This window comes from Phalacrocorax carbo, chromosome 3 (assembly GCF_963921805.1).
Source record: "Phalacrocorax carbo chromosome 3, bPhaCar2.1, whole genome shotgun sequence".
In the NCBI taxonomy this organism is placed as follows: Eukaryota; Metazoa; Chordata; class Aves; order Suliformes; family Phalacrocoracidae; genus Phalacrocorax; species Phalacrocorax carbo.
In genome coordinates this window covers 2,477,095-2,496,160 of record NC_087515.1, presented here as the reverse complement: position 1 = coordinate 2,496,160, position 19,066 = coordinate 2,477,095, and the positions used below count along the sequence as shown (strand labels likewise).

The 19,066-nt window shown below is 46.4% G+C and overlaps 1 long non-coding RNA gene across 1 annotated transcript; it reads right to left on the bottom strand.

The window, feature by feature from the left end:
* Nucleotides 1–8,219: 8,219 nt before the first annotated feature.
* LOC135312423 (uncharacterized) lies at nt 8,220–14,652 on the bottom strand. Its single transcript, XR_010371932.1, has 2 exons — nt 10,546–14,652; nt 8,220–9,581 (listed from the first exon to the last, which is right to left on the bottom strand). It is a non-coding gene; the product is annotated as an uncharacterized LOC135312423 (long non-coding RNA).
* Nucleotides 14,653–19,066: the final 4,414 nt, after the last annotated feature.

Below are 19,066 nucleotides of genomic sequence, written 5' to 3'. Positions count from 1 at the left end.
TTGGACTGCAGTGACACCTAGTGCTCCCCTTAAAGCAAGAACAGCCTCTGCTTTTGACTTCTCGAGGTCTGAGTATTTCCTCATCGTTACGCAATGCCCGATAGCAGTGCCAAGGTCGTTCACGTAGTCACACCACTGTATTTATGGTGTTTTGCATCTGCGGGGGGGTGGGGGAGCTCCTTTAATGTGAACGGTTGTATGACAGCCTCTGTTGAGGCAGTGCTGGGCTAAGGAGGACCAGGGGCAAGCGCAGCTTTGTCACACAGCTGGGACGTTCCTATGTAAAGCATCATTTGGGTTCCTGGCTTACAGAGGCTTTTCAAACAGCATTGCCCAGGTCGAGTCTTCTAAATAAACCCCTGAATACAGGGCTTATAATGTCCAATAAGTTTCAAAGACTGCTGCACCTGAAGGAGTACCTAATCTTTAGTCACATGAAGTGAAGTCTTTCGGGTACCTCTAATTCAGTTTATCATGTAGTTTACGAAGTAGTGGCTCCAGAGGGATTCACTGTGTTCTTGGTGATGACTCTGCTGCCACTGCGTATGTCAGACACCGGCCCGTCAGAAGGAGCCTCGCAAGAAGCAGGACACCACTGGTCAGTTGGTCTCTGTGGTGGGTTGACCCTGGCTGGATGCTGGGTGCCCACCAAAGCCAGCCCATCACTCCCCTTCCTCAGCTGGACAGGGGAGAGAAAATACAACGAAAGGCTCGTGGGTCGATATAAGGACAGGGAGGTGATGCACCAGTTGCCGTCACGGGGAAAACAGACGCAACTTGGGGAAATCGGCTTAATTTATTAACCATCAAATCAGAGTAGGTAACGAGAAATAAAATCAAGTCTTAAAACCCCTTCCCCCCCAGGCTTAACTTCACTCCCTATTTCTTTACCTCCCCCCCCTCCAGCAGCACAGGGGGACGGGGAATGGGGGTCGCGATCAGTTCATCACACCCTGTGTCTGCTGCTCCTTCCTCCTCATGGGGAGGACTCCTCACACTCTTCCCCAGCTCCAGGTGGGGTCCCTCCCACAGGAGACAGTCCTCCATGAACCTCTCCAGCGTGGGTCCTTCCCATGGGCTGCAGTTCTCCACAATCCACTCCAGTGTGGGTCCTTTCCATGGGGTGCAGCCCTTCAGGAACGGGCTGCTCCAGCATGGGTCCCCTGTGGGGTCACAAGTCCTGCCAGCAAACCTGCTCCAGCGTGGGTTTCTCTCTCCATGGGTCCTGCCAGGAGCCTGCTCCAGTGTAGACTTCTCACAGGGTCACAGCCCTATTTGAGCATCCACCCACTCTACCGTAGGGTCCTCCACAGGCTGCAGGTGGGTATCTGCTCCACCATTACCTCCACGGGCTGCAGGTGGGTATCTGCTCCACCATTACCTCCATGGGCTGCAGGTGGGTATCTGCTCCACCATTACCTCCACAGGCTGCAGGTGGGTATCTGCTCCACCATTATCTCCACGGGCTGCAGGTGGGTATCTGCTCCAGCTCCTGGAGCACCTTCTCCCCCTCCTTCACCGACCCTGGTGTGTGCAGGGCTGTTCCTCTCACACATTCTCACCCCTCTCTCTGGCTGCAGTTGTGCAGGTTTTTTGTTCCCCCTTCTTAACTACGTTATCCCAGAGGCGCCACCACCATCGCTGATGGGCTCAGCCTTGGCCAGCGGCAAGTTCATCTCTGAGCCGGCCGGCACCTCCTCTATTGGACATGGGAGAAGCTTCTAGCAGCTTCTCACAGAAGCCACCCCTGCAGCCCACCCCACCACCAAAACCTTGCCACCCAAACCCAATACAGTTGCATCTATCTTGCATCTCTGTAACGAACAAGTTCGCCGAGCAGCCACAGCCCTCCGTGCAGTGACGCTAACGTTTGCACCGCTCCAGCCCGCAGCGTACAATTCTGCAGTTGCCCTTCTGTTGTTCTTTGAAATGACAAACACTTCCTTCAAAGCTCCCCCTAAAGAATTGGTGTAGCTGGTAGCTTACTTAAGTAGTAATTTTTTATATTACAGTAGCAAATAAAAATCCGGTATTGTCCCTTCAAATGGATTGTGAAACTAGTATCTGCTCCTGCATTACCTGACCAAACTCCGCAGAAGCAACCATGCGTGCCTTTTCCTGGACATTGTAAAACTCACCTAAGCTCAGGCCATTTGCTCACGCCCCAAACATTGTGAGAAGGGCACACACTAACCCACATCCAAAACAGGGTTTAGCTCTTCAGAAGGGATTTTTTTTTTCACCCCACACTCTTTGACCACTGGCTCCAGAAAGCTGTTCGGGATTTGCAACCACCTTCTCCTCTCAGTCAACTTGAGATGGTGCCGTTTGCTGATGGTGGGACTTGAGAAGGACCTGGGGGGCTTTTGGCCCATCATGGTTATTCTGGAGCCCGTCCAGCACTGCCATGATCCTCCTGGCCCCAACTGTGGGACCTCCTGCCCCAGCTGCCCATTCCCCCACCACACATGTGTGGAGGTGTATCTTGATTCAGACAGAAGTCCTCACCACGCTGCCCCACCGCTTTGCATCCTTGCAGCGAGGGTAAAATTGAACATGACTCTGTGAAGCACACAAATACTCCACGTCTTTCGCCTTCAACTGAAAAACCACCTCGACGCATCCATAAGGCGGCTCCTTCCTATGAAGGAGGACCGACACACCTGATCATAGGTGTTTGACACTGATTCTGGTGTCAAAAGTTTCAAAACAAACTTGAAAGCCTTTTTGTTATTATGATACGTTTAAAAATCTGTTTCTTTTTAACAGCCTCAAAGCTCGGGCTAGGATCTGGAAGGCAAGCTGCGCTCCCCTAGCCTGGGACTCCCTCACCTAAACGTTTGGCAGGGCACTCGCTGCTCTCGTGTTAACCAGCGCTGCTCAGTGCCTGGTTGCCTCCGTGCATTTCCAGGCAACAGCGAGGCTCGCACAGGTGTCACAAGGCACAACTCCTAAATATGGAGCAGCACTTCACTAAAGACTTCACTGAAGTCACATAAACTATATCAAAATGGCGGTACTGGGAAGCCTTGGACCTCCCGAACGGAATCCCCAAGCCATATCTGAGGGAAACTTTTCTTCCAGCCATCGCTGCCCCCAGAGCATTGCAGCGTATGCCGGGGCTGGGGGGGCTGCCACCTACATTGGAGACGTCTCCAGCCTGGTCAGCCAGCGGACCACAACCCAGAGATCTGCCCTGAGCATCCTAGCTGGAAGTGTTAACAGCTACGTGACCCGCGAGCAGCAGAAAGACCCTGTTCCCCTTCTCTTTCCATGTTGCTCATGAAGAGATATAGATGTTTTAAAAGTTTATTCTGCTAACCAAAGGAAGCAAAAATGATACCGAGCCAGGTGGCTGTGACAAGCCTCATAGAAATCACCTTTTTCAGAAAACCCCAGCTCCTTTCTGAAAGGGATTTCAGCTTTCATTCTCAATAATGAATCACATGAATTTATGCCTTGCGTGCTTGGAATTGGCAATTGTGAGAAGGAGATCTGATAAGAAACGTGTTTCCCTTCTTATTTTATCGCTCTAAAGCACAGCACTACTTTGTTTATCGTGAACTGTTTTTTGCCGTCTCCTCCAAATTAGAAACAGTAGTTCCACGAAATAGTGTTATGGAAAGTAAGAGATGGGCAGGTTTACGGCTTGACTTGCTTGGGTTCTGCTTCTCTAGGGCGTAAAATATTTTGTTTTCCAAGGGCTAATTGCTTATCTTTTCTGTGCCAATCTCCCCAGCCATAAACCAGGGATAATAAAGCACCCATGCTGTGAAGCTAAGTAACACATAACAATATTTACAGAGCTCTATGAAATCTTCCCTGAGCACCACAGATGTTCAGATCCGTGGAAAATGATTCAACATTTTCATACATTGGGCAGCATTCCTTTAGACTGTCATGCTTTGGCCTCAAAGGTCTTCATCTGAGCTGTGGTGAGGACTTGTCACACTGAACACCCGGAGATGAAACAATGTCCATGATATTCTTTCTCAGCGCTTGGCAGAACAGGCTGTACAAATGGCAGCTCCATCTATGGGGTGACAGCCACCGGCCACCAAGGGAACAAGGCTGACTTGGAGGAAACTGGTTTCACCCCTAGAAAACCCCTGGTTTAGGTACTCTGGATTTCTAAAGCACTGCATTTTCTGTCATCTAATGCTACATAAGATAATCAGATGCGGCCATGGTTTTTCCTTGCATGTACCCCCCAGTATGAGATTGAAAAATTAGACCCATCATGGCTGATAGTTTACATTTTCCATTGCTACAACAGAATCAGTCATTCTTGGTGTTAATAATAGCACAGAAGATCTCCTCAGTTCTTTTGGCACGGGACATCCCACCCGCATGTTGCGCTGCAGTGCAGAAGACAATGGGAGACTATATCCAAAAGCCTCGCCAACATTTCTGTTTGCAGAGTACCCAAAAGTGCCAGTAGCTCTGTTGTCCGTTCACAGCTGCCTTGGAGAAAAAAAGAAAACATTGGGGAAAAAAAAAGGTACGTTAAATACTTAGTGAGGTTAGTAAAAATAGTACCATCTGCGATTGCCACACTTGAAAAAAACTATAAAGGGAAAATGTACTCCTTTCTTTTTTCCTGGTAAGGCTATTTAAAGCTGCCTGATTGTTTATCAAGATGTATCTAACGAGCCTTTTCATAGTCATGTGATTCCTTTGCCAAGGAACCACATTTATCATGCTGCTTTTTGTATTTTGTATTTTTAACATTTTGTATGGATTACCCTTGCGCTAAATAAAGAAAGAAGCATTTGTTCACTTTGGGAGGTACCATCTGGTTTGAGTTTAGTCAGGAGGAGGAGGAGGAGGACCAGTCTCCAGTGCAACAGTACGGAAGGAGCCAGAGCACCAGGTCGGATGAGGCCTGTCCGTGCAAAGCAACGCCACCGGCCCCGTCAGCCTCACCCAAAACACAGCTCACGCCTGGGCAAGTGACACGCAGGGCTCCGCATCCCCGTCCCCACCAGCCTGGCCCTGAGAAGCAGTTAATAATTTTTGCCCTCTGGTGTCCTTTTTGAGACATCGCAGCAAATGATTTAAGAACACAGGAGTGTCCCTTAAAAGCACCACCGGCTGTGCACGGCTATTTCGCTTCCGCTAGAGCACGGCGAAGGCGAGGCTTTACCCAAGCCAAAACGCCAGCAGCTTGTCGAAGGATCTGGAAGTTACACTAAAGGCCTTTGCCTTTTTGAAAGCCATGCAGAGCCCTGAGACACAAGTGAGTGTTGTCCATAGTGGAGTAGAAATGAGAGTCGTATCCACTGGACTGAGGAACTGTTGCCGGCTGAAGGGTTGGGCTACCCTTTTCAGTGGGCTCGTTTCCCCAGTGTGCTTGTGCACTCATTAGTGTCGGAGTTGGTGGCAGATGTATGTGCCCAGCACAGCTGAAAAATCTTCTGTTTTTCTCTGTTTTGTCTAACTTAAGAAAGTCCTAAAGATTTTTTTTTTTCCCTGCAAGTATTTAACAGGAAATTCTCTTCTTGTTACAAAATTCAATAGGGCTGGTTTTTAAAAAACGATCGGAGATCCTGAAGAGGACATAGTTCCCTATGTGATTATGAGAACTCCTATAACTCTTCTTAGTTAGGGAACCCATTTAGTTTCATTCCTGTCAATTCTGTGAACATTTTCTATATTCAGTCGGTACCATCATCTTTTAAAACTGGGATAAAATGAAAACAGGTTGCCTAAATATACTGTCCATCTCTGCTACTAAATGGATTTATTAATACCATGAAAAGTCTCAACTGATAAGCTTCGTTACAGCACCAACAAAATGAAACCCACCTGGAAACACTGAAAAGACATAATATCGGAGGTATTTTTAAAACTAGTTTAAAAATACTAATACCACAGTCCTTCTGGGTAGAGACTATGTGGTGTGGTTTATGCTATCTGTGCATGTGTGGGATTGCAGAACAGGTTAAAAGAGTCACGTGGGGCTAGGCGAGCCTTCCCAGGCCTTTGATTCCAGCTGGGAGACCCAAGTGACATCTTCAACTGGGTAAAATTAATTGACCAAGCTGGCTCCAGCTCCAGCACTATTCAGCCCCAGCAAAACACTATTCAGTGGTGTCCAGGGAGACCCGTGTTCTGGGCTGAGTTATCTCGTCCATTGCATGGTGACGCTATAGCAGCAGAGATTTTCTGTGTCTAAGGCAGGGAACAAGCCCTTCCTCTCAGAATAGGCCGCCTGTAAGGTCCTCGTGCCCCTCGTTAGCTAGAAAAGACCGGCAGAGGTTGTACAGATTAAGTACCCCTAAAGCAGAATGAAGCACAAACTGCGATGTCTGGCAACACACGTGTAGCTGGAAGGACACTAAATGTCTTCAGAGAAGGTTTATCAGGGGTGGCTTTGCAGCAGTGCAAAATCTACTCATTTCTAAAGAAAAGTTCTTGAGGTAATATGTTCCAGATGATCCTTCAGCTGAGTTTGCTTGTCTTTGACAGTCTTTTTGCTCCATGCATGTGTGTATGAGTATCACACAGGCTGAACTGTGTGACTCCCCCTGATCTGGTGTGCAGCTGGGAGCCATCACGGACCATCTGCTGAAGCCTGAAGGATGTTTCACCTGTTTCTTTCTTCCTCCCAAAATGGCAGAAAACTAGGCAAGAACATTTCTAATGGTAAGCTGAGATGATCTTAGTGGATGCTGGTGAAAGAGTCACTCTGTGCAGCTGCAGGTCAGGTCCATACCGCCCAAGAAGTTGAGAATAAGCATATGAATGGTAAGATTTGCTCTAGAGTCACGTGTTCTTGGAGATAAGTTGCAGCAAAAGGCACACAGGAAGATGGAAAAACCAAAGATGTATAGAGGGTGTAGCCTTTACAGCTAGATACAACCTGGACCTCTGGGCTGACAGCAAAATACCCAGAGATCTGCCCTCCTATACATGTGGGGCTTGATTGCTTTCCCTTTCACCCCAGCAGCTTAAACCCACTCAATTCAGAATCGCTTATTCCTAGTGGGATGAAGACAGGGCGAGCCCAGCGCGGGTACGGGGCAGTTTGACACAATTCATCCCCCATCCTCATCTGCATCTGCAGCATCTGAAGCAGTAACACAGTTGCTGTAGCACCAATGGAGACTAAAAGTTGATCCAATCCATCTAAAACCGGACTCAACCTTTGCCAATCAGGGAGATTTATCGCTTTCCAGTAACTAAGCAAAGGGCTTAGGATGCTGCCCCAAGTGCATATTAGTCAGATAATCTTTAAATGGGATGAAACTGGGACTCCTGCGTGGAACCGCCCGGCGCCTCCCGGCATGCCAGACAAGGAGCAGCTGAAAAATTGTGCTCAGACACATCTCTGTGTAAAATGTAGGCTGGCATTCATAATGCCATAAAGATTTAAGAGGCCTTTAAATTAAGTGTCTGCGGGAAGTCTGTAAACTTAGGTTCAGGGAAGTGAAATGGGGATTTCTTTTTTTTTCCTGAATCTTTCTGCAGAGAACACAGATGATTATGTTGTGATACATTAACCAACACATATACACTATTTTATATGCCATTAGCTTTCAAATGCCTTCCCAACAGTGCCTTACCCTCCTGCCAACGTTTCCCCTCAGGCCACCAGAAGACCCTGCTTCCCAGGTTGGCATATTTCTCCCCAGACCAATGCCAAGAATTCTGAGCTGGGTTGCAACTACCAGAAGAGCTGTTGGGAGCCATTCGGCCTGCAAGTAATTCTGAGGTGAAGAAAGCATGTTACAAGTGACAGGCTAAAAATAAAATTTTAGTAAAACCAAGATCGTTCTTTCGGGCTTGTGTAGGCAGACCAGTATTAGCAAGTATTTTATTGTACTGAATGCTGTTCTGGAGGATCGACACTCATGCTCTAGCTTTGCAAGAGGTTTGCAAAAGTGATTAGCGTTTTCAGCTGCTGCCATCTGGAGAGGCCCAGATGGAGGCTCATAAAGAGCCCTCATATTCCAAAAGTGCTGAGTATGAGGGAAAGATGGGATCTAACTGTGAAGTTCAAACAAACTGTACGTAGTTTCAAGGAGCCCCAGGGCTCAGAGCCTGTTGAGACAGAAGAGTTCGTGGACATGTCTTGAAGCAGAGTTGGGGTGTCTAGAGACCTTTAGGACAAAAATGGAGTCATTTCACCACTGGGGTTAAGCAGCACCTGAGCTGTGGTTTACAGGATGAAAAATGGTACAATTGTGTACTTTAATTCTTGCTTAAACTCAGACCAAGGTATTAAATCCTTCTTCATGTTCAGTAAGTCACATATACCTACATCTAAAAGCAAGCATAACGTTTGTGGGGTTAATGGAATTTCTCACCACGATATAAAAATCAAAGTGAGTTTTTTTCTTCACAGAAAATTTGTGTCATATTTATCAGTAAACCAAATTGCAATATTTCAGCTCATTCTGCTGAGCTCGAAATCAGCAGGTCACCCATTTGCTTAGCTGTGGTGAGAAAACCTAGGATTAATATCATGAGGAGCAATTGATCAGTATTGCTCTGCTGACAAGCTATGATTCACAACATTTTTTAAAAATACAGCCCATTTTCCAGTAACATAACCCTCCAATAGTTTATTCTTCAATAAGCGACAAGTAAATGGTTTCATTCTTGCATGAGACTTCCTCAGAGGGTAAAATGGTCTCCGGGAAGAATGGGTACCCCGAGAAGGGAATACGCCGAGACAGAGGTCCAACAATAGAGTAGTGAACTTCCCACGGGAAGCACTTGCCTCTCTCCTTTAGGAGGATACCCAGACCACAAGCCTGACTTAGATATCTAACTTTTAGGTAGCTGAACCTGCATAACCTGATTGACACTCTATTATTCTGTAAATGCATCCACATTTTTCTGTATAACCGGTGTTATCTAAGCACAATTGTGATTAGATTATTAGTACTAAGAACTAGAATAGATTTATTTTTTTTTACAGCTGCCTACAAATTGTCAGCTCACCTTTTCTGAAAAAATATTCCCAAACGTTCTGGGGTTTCTGAGGAGTTGTCTTTCATAGCTTTGAAACCGGTCGTCTTCGCAGCTGCTTCAGTCTCCATCAGTCAAAGGGATCCAGGGAATCCAGCTGCCCCTCTCGTTCCCAGCATGGGTTTCTGAGCCAGAATTTGTACAGAATTGTGTTTTGGCTGTCCCTTTGGCAGAGTTACAGCAGTGTTTCCGTAGGCCTCACAGTTTTCCCTGAGTGGGGTTGCTGTGAAAAGTCTCCGGGTCCGAGGTCCACTGAGGGAACATGAGGCAGAACAGGCAGGGAAGCGGTGGGCAGAGGCTCCTCCTCATGCAAGCCTATTTTGCCCGTCCAAAATGGTGCACGTGGGACACGCTGCATTACCAATAACTTCCAGAAAACTCTGCTAGGTTCGTTGGCACATCTTCTGAGTCCGTATTTGTAAGAATGAGTGCACTGGGAGAATACAGGGTCACGAGCAGAGAGCGTGCTCCCCGGGGAACTGAGCCCATGAGCGAACGGGGAGATGCTGAGCTAAGGAAGCAGGCTGGCTGATGGCAGCGGGGCATCGCCTACAGGCCTGTTTCAGACATTTCGAAGAAGGCATTGAGAAGGTGTTTTCCACCTGAAGTAAGACCAATGGGAGAGGATGCATTTAAGCAGTAGTTAAACACTTTTGCTAAATGCGCAACGTTTCATGTTACTGCCGTGCGGTTTCCAGTTCCATCTATAGAATACATATTTTACAGTTAACGCCTCAGTTCAGTCTTAGGCAGTTTAAATTCCACAACATATTGGACCTTTTTTTTTAAAAAAAAAAAAAATTTGCCACATTAGGCAAAATTTGCCTCCAAAGTATCTTTATGTATCTTTCTGATGACGTTAGCTGGTCTGATTTTAAGAGCTATTCCATGCTAACACCATCTACCGATACCCATGGAAAAGAAGAGCTCTGTAATTTTGAGCTCTGCCTCTATTCATACATGGCCAGCATCATCTAGACAACTTAGGAACAAAAATGAACCTCTAAGAGTTGTCCTGATTTTGCTGGAAGACTGAGGATTTACACCTGTGTGTAGATATGCATACTTTTGGCTGCTGGGGATCATTATGGAGAGCACTGGACATAAGTCCTGTTAATACAAGAGTGCTTTTGTTTGTGAAGTTTTGTTGTGAAGTTTAACTTCTTTAGCACATTTTTGTTCAAAGTTGGCAAAACTCCTCCTGTGCAAGATCGTTTCACTAGAATTATGTTATATCCAAACTAGGTTTTTCTTCCTTCAAAATACATTTCAATGTATATGGTAAGAGCTCCAACCTAAATGTTTTCCAAGAAAAGGTTTTTTTTTTCCACTGGATAGAAAACTTAATGTAAAATGTTCCATTTTTTTCCCAAAATTGTGTTTTGGTATTTCAGGTTTCAAGAAAATCCAGCAACTGCACTGCATAAATATACATGATTTGATTTTCGCTTTCAGGAACAGCAATTTCCTGACCATTTCTGTTTTAAAACATCATTGAACTGACCTTAATGGGTCATTACCACCTGTTGCACATGATTTCAGTAATACTTTTACAACTATTTTTACCTGTACACACTATTAATCAGAATATCTTTCCAGACAATGGAAAGTACCGCTCCCATTCATAAAGCTGTGAAGTACTTATCCCGGGAGTAGAAGTAAAAGTAGAAGTGGAACTAAAAGATGACTGCATCTTTGATGTTCTGGATCTTATCTGAAAACAAAAACCAAAAACGAAACAAAAAAGTAAGTATTCAACTGACTGGCCAGGTATAAAGCTGTCAGAAAATATATATTCTTAACATTTGCTAAAATTGTCAAGTCTATTTGGAAAATAATTAATGTTTACCTTTTCTAGCAAGCCATTTCATGATAGCAAAGGTATAAATTAATTACTTTTCAAATAACGAGTTTCTTACTAAAACAACCAGAGGGAACACAATAAACCTTAAATGATCGCCACTGTGTTTTAGGTCTAAAACTCCCGTTACAGAAACACATCCGGTTTCCCTCCAAGCCTAAAAGGCTACAACTTCTGGCATATCTACGACCAGTCAGCACTGCTGCCCCTCTCCAGGTATGGGGGAGAGGGATGCTGCCTGTCTGCGCGCACGGGGTCGCCCCTACCCTGTTCCCCCTGGGTGGCCGGGGTGCCTGATTGCCTCGCCGTGCCTGCTCCGCTCTGCGCGGAGAGCCCTGAGCTGGGAAAGCTGCCTGGAGCGTGGGTGCATGACCCAGCAGGCAGGAAGCCTGTGGCGAGGGCAGATATTAAGAGATGCCTGAAAATAGCAGAAAATGACAGAGCCAAGCCTCTGAAGCAACAGAAAAATTCTTTATTAGAGACCCAGAGGCACCGGGGGTGAGGTTGTGCAAGACAGCTGGGGCAATCTGACAGCTCTGCCAACAAAAGTGAGCGTTTCACGCTGCTTCAAAAAGCTGGGGGTGTCAGACAAGCACAAGAGCTCATGCGAAAGAAGGAGCAGACAGCTACGGTCAGAAGAGGGAAGTAAGCCTAGCCTTTGGGGCAGCCACTAGCTCTAATTTCTCAGGCACATTCAGCCTGTGTGGAGCCTGCTGCAACCCAAAATACTGCTGGACTGAGACAAAAAATTGTGAGGAGAAAGGAGATTTACTTAAAAGGTCTGTTATATTACTATGTTCTCACTCAGAAGAAACTGAGTTTCCATATTTTAAACACTGATTGTCCTTATTTAGCTCAACTTAAATGTAGCCTTTAGAAGTTGACAGCTCCCTGGGTCATCATGGTATGTCCGCTGTAAAGAAAAGGTCCGGGTAGGCTCATCCCTAAGCTCTGGGTGACTCAAGGTCCTTTCACAGTTAGTTTAAAGAGATCCTAGTCTGGATATTTGGGATGAAAGAGCCCAGGGAGCAGCTCCCACAGGAAATTTGAGGGAGCGGTTGTCTTTGGCAGGACCAGCTGGAGGCAGCAATAGCCTGCAGAGCCATTCTGGTTGCAGCTGCAAGATAACGTGGCCGCTCTCTGCAAGCAGCACTGTATCACTTCACATTTGGAAATGTACAACCGCCCCTCTAAAGCTTACGTACAATCTCAGAAAAGGCATTTTATGCAGGAAATGGAAAATTAATCTGTATGAAAATGCTATTAATAACAGTAGTTTCAGATCGAATCAAAAGGAAGATTCCCCTTCGCCTTGTTTTGGAAAAGCGCGAGTGGAGCAGGACATGAGGTTGATATCGTTCTTCTGGAAGATAATTTTTTCATTCTCTTAAAGAGAATGGGTAGGACGCAAATACAGAATAAACATTTTACTAGAAATAGAAGATAATTCCATGGACTACAGATAAAACTAAAAGAAACCAAGCAAGGAAAAATATTGCTGTGAGGCATAGGAAGGGGCTCTTTCATCATAGCCAAGGTTTTCAGCCTGTATGCCCATAAACATACATAGCCCGAGAGGTCTGGAGAAGGGAAACCTTTAAGCAGGGTTGGGTAACATCAGTTGGGAAACTAGAAGATATTACAAATCAGAAAAGACTGATGACCGGGTCAGCAGAAACAAACGCAAAAGAGTCTGGAATGATGACTTAGTCAAAAGGAAACATAAAAGACTGATTTCTGAAAAGAAAATTTTAAAAAATTGGAGAAACCCGTTAAAAGTAACAGTCTTCACAGACTAAACGAATTTAGGTCCCATCCAAGGTTTTTACTGCTTTTCAGAAGTGTTTGTGTGCAACCGTTACATTACCTCCTAAGGGCCAAAACCAGTTTCAGCCTTTTAACCAGCAGGAGAGTCTGAGCTCATCTCTTCAAGTCATATTTCTATCATTTCTCTGAGAAATGATGTTTTAGAAGCCAGAAGCCCTTTCCCGTGTTGAGCTGAAAGTTAGGCTGCATCTCTCTCAGCTTACTCATCATTCACCACCGCACCAGCTAATAAGTGGGTTGAATCTTAGCCACATCACATTTAAAATGAATCACATAAAGCATCTTCTAATAGTTCTTTTAAGACTGGTTGGGACTTTGAGATGTTACAACTCAAATGTCAAACAATATCTAAAATACTTTTCATATTTACATGAGACCTTACAATTTTATGTCTTTCCTGTCTGAGAAAACAACATTTCAAGTTGAGCACGAAGTGGTTCTCTTTAAAGAGTAGTCAGAAACCAAAGATTCTTTATGCTATGGGGAGCAGCTGGGCTGCCAGAGCTCTGGCCCAGGGCATGGGTCTACGAGAGACCATCTCTGGGGCCACCACTGACATGCCCATTGGGAGGAACCGTATTAAGCCTATTCCTCAGCTCTCACTGAGGACGTAGCAGGAAGATGCCTGTAAGGCCAGAATAGCAGTGAGAAATGCATTCCCTTGATGTTCAGGAAACTCTTGTCCCATTAGCACATTAGTCTCAACAGGGACTTCCATGAATTGACATGTGCAGCCTGGATCCAGGATCAGCCTCATCACTTGACTGCCAGGCAAAGGCTATACCACCACCCCTCTGTAAAAGGAACCACCCTGCCCCAAGCAGATTTGTTGCATAATTGTTGGCATAACTTACACCAGTGTTGGCACCCACCTTCGCACCTCACTTGCCTAACTCACCAGGGCTGCCCCCGGGAAACAGGGCAACATGGAAGCAATGGCCGAGGACCTTCATGCAGAATAGCTGAGGCACTCCGGTATGCTTCTCACAACGAGCCCCCAGATCCTGCTAACAGCAGAGGCTTGTTGAGCAGGATGCCGCAGGAAAGACCTCACCCACACCTGTCTTTCCCAGACAGCCCAGTAAGCTCACAACTAAGTAAGGAGGCCCACTCAGAAGACGACTTCAGAAGGCAGATTCTCCATTTGCAGAGACTTACACTTCTGAAGGAGGACATTCCCAAATTTTCCATGGGTTTCCTTGGACTCCTCTTTCATAGCTTCACTGTGCAGCAGGAAAACTACGATATAGTTGCCATCATGTACACACGGTGGGATGACTCACAAAACTGGAGTGCTGCAATGGGTGGCTATAAACTCTTCGGGAGGGGTAGGCAAGGAAGGAGAGGCAGTGGGGTAGCCCTGTAGGTTAGGGAGTGTTTTGATTCTCTAGAGCTTAATCATGATGATGATGGGGTTGAGCGTTTATGGGCAAGAATCAGGGGGAGGGCAAACAAGGCAGATATCGTGGTGGGAATCTGTTATAGACCACCCAACCAGGCGGAATATTCTACAAGCAGCTGGGAGGGGTCTCACAACCTTTGTTCTCATGGGGGACTTCAGCTTACCAGATGTCTGCTGGAAACACAACACAGCAGAGAGGAAAGAGTCTAGGAGATCCTGGAGCATGTGGAAGACGATAACTTCCTGACCCAGCTGGCGAGTGAGCCGACTAGGGAAGGCTCCCTGCTGGACCTCTTGTTTGTGACCAGAGAAGGACTTGTGGGTGAGGTGATGGTTGGAGGCTGTCTTGGGCACAGTGATCACAAAACAAGAGGTTTTGATTCTTGCAGAAGTTAGGAGGGGGGTCAGCAGAACTGCTCCCTTGGAGTTCCGAAGGGCAGACTTTGGCCTGTTTAGGAGCCTGGTTGACAGAGTCCCTTGGGAGGCAGCCCTGAAGGGCAAAGGAGTCCAGGAAGGCTGGACTTTCCTTTAAAGAATGAAATTTTAAAGGTGCAGGAGCAGGCGGTCCCCATGTGAGAGAAGACCAGCCTGGCTGAACAGAGCTCTTTGGCTGTAACTCGGGGAATAAAAGGAGAGCTCTATATTGCATCTTACCCTGTTAACAGGTAGGTGTACTGGTTTTGGCTGGGATGGAGTTTTTTTTTTCCACATTAGCTTGTGTGGGACTATGTTTGGGATGTGCTGAAGACAATGTTGATAACACAGGGATGTTTTCATTCCTGCTGAGCAGGGCTTGCACAGAGCCAAGGCCTTTCCTGCCCCTCAGCCCACCCCACCCGCGAGGGGCTGGGGGGGCACAAGGGGCTGGGGGGACACAGCCGGGACAGTGACCCCAGCTGACCCCAGGGTGTCCCACACCACATGGCGTCGTGCTCAGCACATAGAGCTGGGGGAAGGAGGAGGAAGGGGGACACTGGGGGTGATGGTGTTTCCCTTCCCAAGTCACCATGACCCGTGATGGAGCCCTGCTCTCCTGGGGGTGGCTGAGCCCCGCCTGCCCGTGGGAAGGAGGGAATGAATCCCTTGTTGTGCTTTGCTTGTGTGAGCACAGCTTTGCTTTACCTATTGAACTGTCTTTATCTCACCCCATGAGTTTTCTCACTTTTACCATTCTGTTTCTCTCCCCCACCCCATCAGGGACGAAGAAGCAAGCAGCTGTGTGGTGCTTAGTTGCCAGCTGGGGTTAAACCATGACACTGGGCTATAATCAACAAGAGTACGCCAAAAGCCAACAGGGACAGAGCTGTCAGCCAGACACTGTGGAGTGCTACCCTGCTCACTTCAGAAGCACACCTCAGTGGAAACAGAAGCAGAACTCTATTGCTCTTTCCAGCTCTGGCACTCTTTGGTCACCTCACACTACTCACTGTGGAAATTACTGAAGAGCAGTGGAGCTCCCAGCACAGGGCTGGCCGAGTCATCCCGTGGCTTTTTCTATTCTCCTTCCACAGTGCTGTCTTTGGGACCATTCTGTTCCCTCCTCCCGACCAGCTTCAATTCACGGTCTCTTAATGACCAGCACAGTTTCACCTTACTCCCAGCCCACAGCTAGGCTTCCATAAGTGGCAGCACAAGGGGTCATCAATCAAACCACCAGACCAAGAAGGTCCTGTCACCACCTTTGCACCAGGTTTACCTGTCTTGGTGTCTGCAACCTGGCAAAACTGGTGCGTAAGGGACGGGGCTTGAGGAGCCAAGTCTCAGTTTTCAACTGACGCCTTCTGGGATGCGTAGGTGAACCTTCACACCTTTAAACCCTGTCTGCCCATGCACAGTTCTACAGGCTGCACGCAAAGGGGATGTGATAAGAATCAACAATTCCTCTTTTTCTGCAAGTGGCCTATTAAGATATTTCTCTAAAGTGAATGGGGGAAAAAAATGAAGGCATCTAAAATGCCCGTAGTGAAAGAGAGCTGAAATTATCCAAGGGTCCTGGTGGCATTCATGTCTTTCCCTCCATTTGGATACATGGGAGTCACCTGCATTCTGCAATGCAGTACGTCTATGGAAACAGCAGTTCTGCTCTTGTTAGCAGGATATATTCCCTGTACTGCCCTTGCAGCAAGCAGGGTACAACATGCCTCCCTGTATTAGCAAGAGTGGTCAGAATATCAAGGGATGTGATTCTTCTGCTTTACCCAGCGCCAGTGAATTCACCACTTGAATACTGTGCGTGGTTCCTGCACTGAAGCACAAGCGATTCTGAGAGTCTGCAGAGAGTCCTGCTGAACTTCCACGAAATCACTGGGACCTGGAGCAAACTAAATGCATAGAAAGGTTTGGTTTGCTCAGGCTGGAGAACACAAAAATAAGGCATGGGGGAATCACACTGCCGTCTTCTACTACTGGAGGATATAATGAAGACAGAGCTAACGCTTCTGAAAATTGGCCCGGAAATGACAAAAGGGGCATATTACAAACCACAACAAGGGGATGTCTGACGACATAGACGTAAAAACCCGAACAAACCAACAAAGAAAACAAACCCCCAGAAACCACTATAGCAGGAAAACACTGCAATAGATTTCCAGTGGGTGGTGAATCTCCGCCCTCAAAGTTTTCAAACTCTTCTGGACAAAGCCTTGAGCAACCAAACCTGACACCGAAGGTTAGGTGTTTCCCCTGCTTTGAGCAGGATGTTGTATTATTTGACCTCATAATTTCATGATCCTATGAAGTCCGATGCCACCATAAGATTTCTCAGGTATTATTGCTGTGTTAAATGATGGCACAAACTTCTGGATTGCAGCATTGTGTACTTGACTGCTTATGAAGAAAACAACACTCACCTGTTTTAGGATGGCCTGCTAGAATCACAACCAGTTTCAAAGGGTTTTAGAGCTTCCAAAGTTTCTGGGCTGCTAAGTGTAGCAGGGTATAAAGTACCTCTGTAGGAAAACAGCATGCCTTCAGGGGGAATCTTTTCACTCTGTGAAGAAGAATTTTCCACCGTTTTGATGACTCTTTCCCTGTTTCTGCTCACGTTTGTATCCTTGTGAAACTCTTTTCAAACAAAGAGATACAGGCCGTCTTTCCACAATGCAAAAAAAAAATCTTTATGCAACATATTAAAAAATAGGATAGGGTGTTCAGTGAGGAATTAAGGTAAAAGTCACTGTTAAACTCTGTACCCTGTTAACTCCTGTTGAAATTACAGGACTGGAGCCTGCAGTAGTGACATAGAGTCCTTGCTGCAGCTGACACTAGGAACAGGAATCTATTGGGGCAACAATTAACAGCATTCAGAAATTTTAAATGAAACCAAAGAAAGACCTATAAAGGATATTCCCTGGAATATTTTTAACTGGTGAGCAATGCAGTGCTATTTGCCCGCTGGACAACCAGCACGCAGTGGATAGTGGATCCCAGCTAAGCTTGCTAGTGACTCCACTAAAGGGTACATGACCAAGGGTGCCACTTCCTTCCAGATGGTGGCTCTGTTCTGCAGTCGGTCACTGACACCTCATCACTTCAGGCGGCGTCTCCAGAGCTAAGGACAGGTACCACCTAAGCCATACTGCTCAGGATTAAATACTCACACTTGAGATTTTTACTTCACCAAATCCTAAAGGAGGGTTATTTTCATGTGATGCTCTAACACTTAGGTTCTGTATTAAGGTGAATCAAATTCTACCTGTATGACTTCAGTTTGCGATGGGGGAGTTGCTGGTATTCTGGCTGATGCCTTCTCAGAAGATAAGGAGTACTGAGATGGAGAAACAGGTATCTCCACAGGTCATCCCAACAGAGACATGCAATCCCGGAAGGCTGAATTACCCTGTGGAGGGGCTTTTCGCTCTTTCTTTCCTCCATGCCCTTGAATATAATATGGGTCTCATTCACTACCCATATATCAAACCCACAGAGCTCCACACTGCTGTGCATCACATCCTTGTCTCCTTCTTCAGAAACGGATGTTAGACACTTAGTAAGCCTATACAAAATCTTAATTAAACATGAGGAGGTGTTAAATCAAAAGCACAACTGTAAGACCTGGAAGATTGCTTAGTTACCTACGAGGAATAATTTAAAATTATTTTTCTGGTCTCCCAAAATGCAGAACCATCAAAATAGACCATTTTATTGGAAATATTTTCTCTAGCAGTGCTGTTTTGCTCATAAAAACTGGAGACATCGTCCATATATTATGTCTTCTGCCAGCTTTGTTATTGTTTTCAGTTTTCTGTCCATGTGTTGACTCTGAGTTGCAAAGAAAAACTCCTCCCAATTGCCAACACTAAAGAGTAAGAGCATCAAGAAATTAGCATTTTTCCTCCTGCCTCTAGAGCCAGGTGCCTGAATCCTGAGGGAGCCAGACCACTGTAACACCTCAACATTAAATTTAACAACCTGTCAATGGAGCCACTGGGGACATGGATGCCTCCAGGTCCTTTAACCGTTGGACCCTGACCTCTGCTTATGAGCGGGGCCCTCGATGCTGTCACAGCTGCCTGGCCGGGGGCTCAGGAGCTACACAGGTGAGGGCTCGGAGCAGCCCTGTCTCTCCAGAGAGGCTCAGGGGAACCGCGTGTCCGGAGGGTGCTGGGAGTCCCAGTCCCAGGGCTGTCTGCCCAGCAGCCGAGTGTCTCAGGGTAAGCAGGTGACCCTGCAGGGAGGCTCTACAACTATGGCACAGCTCACACGGTCCCCAGGGGAAACTCAATTCATCTACATGAAAACCTGCCGTGGATGGAAATGCTGTTAGCAGGGGCGTTTGCCGTAAACACAAACAGAAGATTCGCATTAGCCAAAGATTCACCTTAGCCTTGTTTTGGAAAATGTACTTGGGAAAGGACATGAAGTGGGAGATGGGTTAGTATGATTTTTCCGGTTTCTTCATCCTCTTTAAAGCAAATAGAAATACAATGTAAGTATCCTCTTCAGTGGAAATATATAATTTCAGAAATCACAGGTAACAAAAACAGACTAGACCAGAA